The sequence below is a fragment of the Tupaia chinensis genome, unplaced genomic scaffold (genome assembly GCF_000334495.1).
Source record: "Tupaia chinensis unplaced genomic scaffold, TupChi_1.0 Scaffold000318_1, whole genome shotgun sequence".
NCBI lineage: Eukaryota > Metazoa > Chordata > Mammalia > Scandentia > Tupaiidae > Tupaia > Tupaia belangeri.
The window spans coordinates 2,164,607-2,172,998 of NW_006159811.1; the positions used below are offsets into that span (position 1 = coordinate 2,164,607).

Below are 8,392 nucleotides of genomic sequence, written 5' to 3' on the forward strand. Positions count from 1 at the left end.
CGCCCCCCTCTGGGGATGGTCACATTGCAGTCTCTTCTCTTCCGCTCTCCTCTTGGGATTTGGGGCATACATGCACATGCATCCAGCATGATTTTCAGGCAGCCGGTCTGAGACTTGAACCGTATAGCTGGGCATGTGGAATCCAGCAACGTAACCTCCATGCCACTTGCTAACCTTGAAAATATCCACTTCTGATTATAAAATTCTTTTGGGTTTTTCTGAGAATTTTGTAAAATAAAAAGAGTATAAATACCTGCATGCCCACCACTCACTAATGATGATGATGGACATTCAGTTACAGCTGCCTTACATGTTTATGAAAGAAGTCAAACGCTGTAGATGAAATTGAAGTCCCATCTCTGTTCCTTTCCAGAGACAGCCATTCTCTCTCATTCCCTAGTGAAACAGCTAAACTACATGATCTATTCCATTTGGTTTTGCACAGGAAGTATATTTAGCATTTTGCGTTTTCCATAGCAATATCTTGTACAGAATATACTGGTTTTACTACTAAAATAGCATACCTTAGATACATACTTTCCTGACAGTAGTAACTCCTAACTAGATATGCTTTATTTTTAAAGTTTATTTATGAGAGAGAGGGACAGAGAAGGAGAGAAAGAGAGATAAGTCTCCTCAACAGGTTCTTCATTCTGTGGTCTACCCCAGCCTTATTTAGGGTCACAGGAACACCTGGCATGTACAGGGAGACCTCAGGATGCAAACCTGGGACCTTCCCATATGTCATCAACATCACAGTTCATTGTGCTACCACTGTATCACCAAGCAGGCCTAGAGAGGTTTTTGTTGATTGATGTAATTACTTCAATAGACTTTAAAGAAAGTCTGATTAATAGTCTAGACTATGGTTACTTTAAGGATAAAGCAACCAAAGAATTTGCTATTTTACTACCATGAATATCCAATAAGGTAGTAAATAGAATTAGCAATATTTAGAGAATTTGAGTAAAAGGCTTAGCAGTATCTAGATACTTCATCATTTTATTAAAACATATTTAATAGAGAATATTTGTCATTAATATTTGAAAACAAATTGTACTTCTGTAACATCAAAATAACTACAGGGACCAGCAGTTAGCATAATGGCTATGTCACTGGACTCCCATGTAGCCGACTGCGGTTCAAGTCCCAGACCCGGCGACTTAAGCTCATGCCAGGCACATATACATGAGTGCCCAAGATTACGAGAGGAGAGTGGAGGAGAAGGCATTGCGGCATGGCCATCCCCCCTGGGGGGTGATTTTTCGCTTTCTATCTGTCTGTCTCTCTCTGTCTTTCTGGCGAGCGCACACTCCGTACAGAGATAAACATTTCCCCCAAATCTAAAATCTTATTATTCTGTTTTTCATTTTCTCCCTTCTCCCTTCCTGCTCAATGTTCTTGGACATAGATTAGTGATTAGTCAAAACTTAACAAATCTTCTAAGAAAGTAATAAGACAATATTAAAGAATTTGTAATAGAAAAATCTGTTCTTAATTCATTTTAAGGTCAACTCATTTAGAAGAACCCAGACAAAAACTGCTGGAGAGAGAGATTACAAATAGAGAAATATGTTTATATTTACTATTTACTTTAAAGATTTCATGGGCTAAAAAATATTTAGCTAAATAAACTCATATTAAACATAAGTTCAGTTTCTACTCAAAGCAGTGTTACATCTAAGCAAAACAATACATGTTTAATATTATTAAATATTTCTTTGTCAGTGCAGAAGACAAGTTACTACACAATAATCAATAATCAATCAATAAATCTATAATCAATTCAGAAGATGATTGTCTTATGAAGTTGTGATTAGGCCAAGGTATATTATTTCTCAATTATCAATATTCTCCCTGAGGATGTTACAAATAATTACTTTGTAAGAATAAATAAGAATTGGCATGGGCCAGGCAGTGGTATGGTGGTTAAGACAGTTGAATCCCACATGACTGACTGCACAGTTTGAGTCTCAGACCCAGAGGCTTGGAAAACACACTAGACTTGTGTGTATACATACCCAGAATCCCAAAAGGAGTAAAAAGTGGAGGAGAAGGGATTGTGGCATGACCGTCTCCATGAGGGTTTGCAGGGAGTGGTGATTTCTCACTTTTCTTTTGTCGGTCCTGCTCTGTCTCTCTCCTCGAATGCATGCACCTTCTGGCAAAATTAAAAGTAACAATCACAAAAAAATGTCAAATGAGTGAAATAATAATGCTTATTAAAGGAAAAGGATGATAGTTGCCTTTCAACTGTTCTTGGTATAAATGAAGATATACATAGTAATGTTTTACACTTTCTTAGGGTACTTGAAAACCTGCTATAGCTGTTGTGGAATTTCCTGTGCAATCATTTGCATTCTTTTGTTCCATTTGAAGGCTTGGGAAATAAAAAGTGATGATAATAATGAAACATCACATGGATATGTGGAAGAGACTTCTTGAAATTATGTTTTCTAATCAATTTCATTCTCCTTAAGAGTATCTTCTTAGGGGACCAGCAGTTAGTGTAATGGCTATGGCGCTGGACTCCCACGTAGTTGACCACGGTTCACGTCCCAGACCCGGTGGCCTAAAACTCACGCTGGGCGTGTGTGCATGTGTGCCCAAGATCCCAAGAGGAGAATGGAGGAGAAGGGATTGCAGTGTGGCCATCCCCCCTGGGGGGTGATTTCTCGCTTTCTGTCTCTCTGTCTCTCTCTGTCTGTCTGGCGAGCGCACGCACCCTATAGCAAAAAGCTCTCCAAAAAAAAAAAAAAAAGAGTATCTTCTTAGTAGGCCTAAGTGGATGGCTATCTATATTTTTAATGATCCCAGAAAAGGAAAATATATGCCTTCTCTAATGAGCACTGTCAGAGCTGAACGACCCTCGCAGACCCAATGTTCTCCCTAAATGGGATAAATGGATGTGAAAGAACATTGTAAACTATAACAAATGTTGGGAGTTATTCTTGAGATGACCATTCTAAGACTGACCCACATCATTCATTTCATCGCAGAAATTCCTTCCAAGTGGCAGGATTTGTTTTGCAGTTTCAAAGAGATAGACAGTACTGGGCAGGGACTCAGGATCTTGAGTGTCTAAACCGTCATGTGCTACTTTGGTCATCCTTTGTCTCATCAGGTTCCAGGGATGTGCGTGAACAGAGGACAATACTAACACATACACATATTTTAGTTCTGTGGTATTCCAACATGGCTCCCTTGTAAGCTAGGTTGGCCTGTGGACAGACTTCTTTCTAGAAGCAGGAGGAAGGCATGAAACTAAAGCACAGTAAGTAGTCTCCTTCCCCTTTTGCTCTAGATGACAACAAAGGGGAAGTCAAGGGAAAACATACATAAAAATCAGGGAAAAAATAAGGGATTTTTCTCTAAGGTCTAGGGCTAGGCTGGTTTAATTTGCCTGCCCAAGTCGTTGGCACAGAAAGTCATCTCTCTATTGCAGTCAAATGAGAGAGAGAATCCGAAGAGAGAAGAGCCCAAAGAGTGCTCTCCAATGTCCTCTTGACTTGGCCATTCTGCTACCATATTTCCTCCTCCTCTGTGAAGGAGGACAAGAAGGGAAGGAATAGTTACATTTTCTCCACTTCAGTCTGTTCTCTGTGAAATAGCAATTACTTCTTTCTCTTTAATATGATATAAATAGTTTGGTATCTGCAGTATTTTAGGTATAATAGTTTTGTTTTGTTTTTCATTTCTTACTTTTTTTTTTTAAATGGGTTTGCGTGTTCCAGACAAGCTGTGACTATTTTCAGAGATAACTATAGGACACGTTAACAAGCTTCACAGCTAAATTAACATATCTTGTTTAGGAACTGTTAAATTTTCTCAAAATTGCATCTGATCATTTTTCATGCTTTATAAAAGTCTCATAATCTTTTGTCAACATACAGGAGAAGTTACTAGATCGTACTTATCAAAAAACGGGCTTGCCTTCCTTGGCTTTGAAAGTGAGAAGGCCTAGGCAGTGGCCCAGCCTGGCTATGGATAGGGGAAGGACCTGTGCCTTTGTTTTTTTTTTCCATTACAGGCAAGCACTCTGATCACCCTGGAGTTGTCAGGGTGCCTCTGGGGCTGGGGAGGGTGATTGGTGGAATAGCAGCCAAACCTGGGGGTGAGCACCTTTGTTAAAGCAGCCCAGGGCAGGGGAGACAAGAGGGCCTGGGCCAGAACAGGAGCAGGGAGGGGGAAAAGAGTCACAGTTCCTCCCATCCTAAGATCACAGACTAATACTGCATCCGACATAACCGCTTCAGTGAGTGTCTTTCTGGGCAGAGAGTCCTTGAACTGTTCAGCTCTGTATTCTAGTTGACATTAAGAAAATAAATGAAAGGGAAAACATGGAAGTATTTTGGGCCCTTTAAGATCCAGAGAGAGAGAGAATTCCATGTTGGAAAAAAAAATTCAATGCCATTCTACTTCAGGTGTCTTCAGTGTTTCTCTTGCCTTGAAGCCATAATTCATTCCCTTATACCTTTTCCTCTTTAGTCCTATTGATATCTTAGAGCTTCGTTCCTCTCTAACATGAAGAATTGCAAGTATTTAAAGACTATTACGCTTAATGTTTGATTATTTTAAGGAAATCCTAAATTTTACATAATGGTATTAATCTTGTGTCTATGAAAAAGAATGTGTGTTTTTGAGACACATAATAAACATTGCTTTGCATGCTCTAGCTTAATTTAAATATGCATATCTACTAGTTTTTAACATTAATCCAAATAAATCATACACTAAACAATGAAATCAGTTATATGGAGTAAAAATATAAGACCACTGGAGTCAGAGATCAATGGGTTCCATTCATGACTTCTCCAACTGAGCGGCCTTGGCAAGTCATTTACCTAAACCTCATCCCTTCATCTCACAAGTGGAAATATTATTCTCTCTGGGTTTTGATGGGGACTAAAGAAAACATAAGTTAAAAAATGTGACATATAATAGATATGAAGAGACATTCAACAGTGGGTAAGAGGAGTGAACGGCATCAACATATATCAACATGGATTGATGATCAAAAGCCTAAGTTGGAGGGAAAACAGCAAGAACAGAATGAGATGATGTCACAGATGAGGCAAATACATTTTTGTGCTGCTCACATAAAACAGTACCATCCTTGTTCCCAAACAGTGGACTGAAAATCTCACACCAACTACAGTGGGCTGAGAACTGGGATTTTGGATGGGAATTGAAAGGGCCTAAAATAAAAGAGGGCTGGACTTGAATAATCATGCTGATTGCTCTAATTTTGTGCACCCGAGGTACGAGAGGAACTAAAAGAAAAATAATACTTAGCACAGAGCCTGTCATGTAACAGAATACAGGTGACTATTTTCAATTCTGCAGGGAGGTACTACTCAGTAGGGTTTTATTTGCATCAGTTGGACTGGTGTTATTGTGCGTACTGACATGTACAGGGATAGGAGTTGTGTCAATGAAATCAAAGGATCAGAAAGAAACTAGAAGAAGTAGAGAATGGAAAGCATTTTTTTCGTGATAAAAAATAATTGAGACATACCAACAACAGCTATTGTTTATGGAAGACTTACCATGTGCTAAGCATCTATTCATTCATTCAACCAACATGTATTTACTGAACGCTTATTACCCTTGGACGCTGTTTTAGACATTAGAAATAGAGGTGGAAAACACATCTTGCTCTCAGGGAGCTTCTGTTCTTAGGAGTGGAGAGAGGCAATCCTAAGCAAAAGATGCACTGTGTTAAAGGGTAACAACTCCTAAGCAGGAAACAACAGCACAGCAGGGAAGGGCTCCCTGGAATGGTGTAACTAGGGAGGTCAAGGAAGGCTTCTCTGGGAAACATTATTCCAACCCCATCTCCTGTATTATCTCTCTTCATCTTCTCAACAGTCTGTATAGACGTTTCTTTGACTAACCATGATTGCTATTTTTCAGGTGAGTTAACCAAGGCCCAGAGGTTTTCAGTGCCTTTTCTTTCTTTCTCTTTCTTTCTCTCTCTTTCTTTCTTTCTTTCTTTCTTTCTCTTGCTTTCTTGCTTTCTTTCTTTCGAGGTTTTTGCTATAGGGCACGTACACTCACCAAAAAGACCCAGAGAGACAGAGAGACAGAAAGCAAGAAATCAGTCCCCGGAGGGGATGGCCACGCTGCAATCCCTTCTCCTCCATTCTCCTCTCAGGATCTTGGGCACGCACGCACACACGCCCAGCGTGAGTTTAAATCACGGGGGTCTGGGCCTTGAACTGCGGTCAACTACATGGGAGTCCAGCGACATAGCCATTACGCTAACTGCTGGTCCCTTCAGTGCCTTTTCTGAGAGTTGGTAGCTGGCTAAGTGATGGAACAGGATTAGGATTCAGGCCCGGACTCCAGAGCAGTTGCCTCTCATTTAAGGTGCTAGAAGAGGGGACAGTTGAATCAATATTGTAGTATCCATGTCACATTTTGAGAATCAAAAATGAACATCCCCCTCCCCTACCAAGGGAGGTGAGGAGGAGGACCCATGGAACAGGGGCAGAAAGGGTTCTTCCACCTTATTCATCCTAATTATAGGGCAATATAGGGCAGATAGGAATAGTGTGGTTTTCTACCAGAGAAATCTGAAGCTCAGAAAAGCTACTTTACCTACTGAAGTCCACATGGCTGACAAGGGTGTTGACACTGAAATTTTCTTCTTTCCATGGGTCTCTTTCTTCTCTTGTTTCCATTCTCTTCTAGCCACCTTTCATTTGCACAAGGAGAAGTATTGTGGGTTTTTTTTTTAACCTTTTTTTTTCCCCAAAAGAAATATCAAGTATCCAGTGATAGAGTGCGTGTGTGGTTGCCATGACAACGCAGCCTTTACTGAGAACAAGTCTCCCTGCCTTGCTGCTAGAATCATGTTTCACAGGACAGGTTGCTTTCCATGGCTCAACTTCTAACATCTGTAATTTTATATTTTGTTTGGGTGATGGTTTGCTTAACGTCTGCCCTCCACGAGACTGAAAGCGTATTAATGGCAGGGATGCGTTGCCTTTTGCCAATGGTGTCCCCCAGCGTTTTACACAATGCCTAGCACGCAGGCTCTGCGAAAATTCTTGCTGAACAAGTGCTCTGCGGTTTCTCTCACCTCTCCTGAAAGTTACACGGACGGTAACCTTCAGCTCATCATTATGTTAATAGATACTGTATAACGAGTCGGGCCGGTACTGACAGGTGGAACACAGGTAAACGAATACACACACATACACACATGACTGCACCAACAGCCCCAGGCGGTCGCACTCAGGAGGAAGCGCTCACCGCCGAAGCGAGCCGGACTAGCGTGGCTAAACGCTGCTGCGCTGAGCTGCGTCTGCTCCGCAGCGTGGGAGGACACCCGGGCTCACGCGCTGCGGGAGTCCCAGGCCCCCTGGGACCCGCGCGCTGGACCGGGGGCGGGGGAGGCGTGGGCGGCGAGAGGCGCTGTGATTGGCTTGCGTTCTCGGTGGGGCGTGTCTACAGCGGGGGGCGGGCTCTCGGAGCCAAGGGGGTGTGCGCCGTGGCCTGGGCCGTAGTTTCAGTATAAACAAGGAACCCGACTGGTTAGGCGGATTTTTCCCTTCTTCCCGCGCGCTTGTGCTCCCTGTCTTCTGGTCGCATTTCTGGGCGCGCGGCGAACAGCCGGGCGGTGGAAAACCCGGGGTCCATCTGCGGGTAGGTTGTGTCCTGGCTGGGCTGTTCTCCAGGGAGGACCGGAGCCGGGCGGCGGGAACGCCGGGTTGTGCTGCTCGCTGCGCGCTCCCTGGAGATCGGGAGCTGAGCGGGGAGCGAGCGGGGCTCCGACGCTGCGCCTCGGGTGCCGGCCGCGCTTCGAGGCGCGCGAGCTCCTGGAGTGAGGGGGCTCTAGCGCTTGCCTGGCAAAAGCCAGGTCCGGGGTAGCTCCCCTGCCCGGCCACCGCGGGCGCCGAGGGCTGACCCTGTCGGAACAGGTGCGAGGCCAAGCCGCTGGGACCGGGACGGGGACAGGCTTGGGGTGTGCCTTGCTTATTTTCTCCCGGATCCCGCCGTCAGGCCTTCTGTTTCCAGATTGTGGTAGTGTTTAGAAATCGTCTAAGTTCTTGTCGCGTTGATCCTTTTCATTCCTTCTCCTTTCCTGAGCATACCTAGATTGTTTCCTAATACTTTACTAGTTGTCGTGTATGTAGTTTTGTTTTATTTTATTTTTATTGGGGGAGCCATGTAATCTGAGGTCTGTCTCCTAGGAAGGGACAAGGGGACAGAAGTCATGTGCTTACCACTGAAGGGGTGATGTTCTTTTATCCCTTGTTACCCTGCCCAACTTGGTAGACACCGAGTCCCTTTGCCTTTGGTCTGAGCTCTGGTGAGCTGCCTGGGTCGGTCAGTCACCTGAGCTGGGGCTACCTGGCAGCCTGGTGGGCAGGCAGCCCCCCCC

At 43.6% G+C, this 8,392-nt stretch overlaps 1 protein-coding gene across 3 annotated transcripts in view; it reads left to right on the forward strand.

Moving 5' to 3' along the window:
• The window catches only part of RASGEF1B (RasGEF domain family member 1B), a 607,920-nt gene that overhangs the window by 556,593 nt on the left and 42,935 nt on the right, over window positions 1-8,392 (forward strand). Inside the window, exon 1 of one of the 3 annotated variants that reach the window (XM_006151448.2) lies at window positions 7,514-7,653. The exons of the other annotated variants lie outside the window; for them this stretch is intronic. The gene's annotated coding sequence lies outside the window, so the exon portion shown is untranslated. Of the gene's footprint in view, window positions 1-7,513; window positions 7,654-8,392 lie in introns of those variants that run through there. 3 annotated transcript variants of the gene reach the window in all.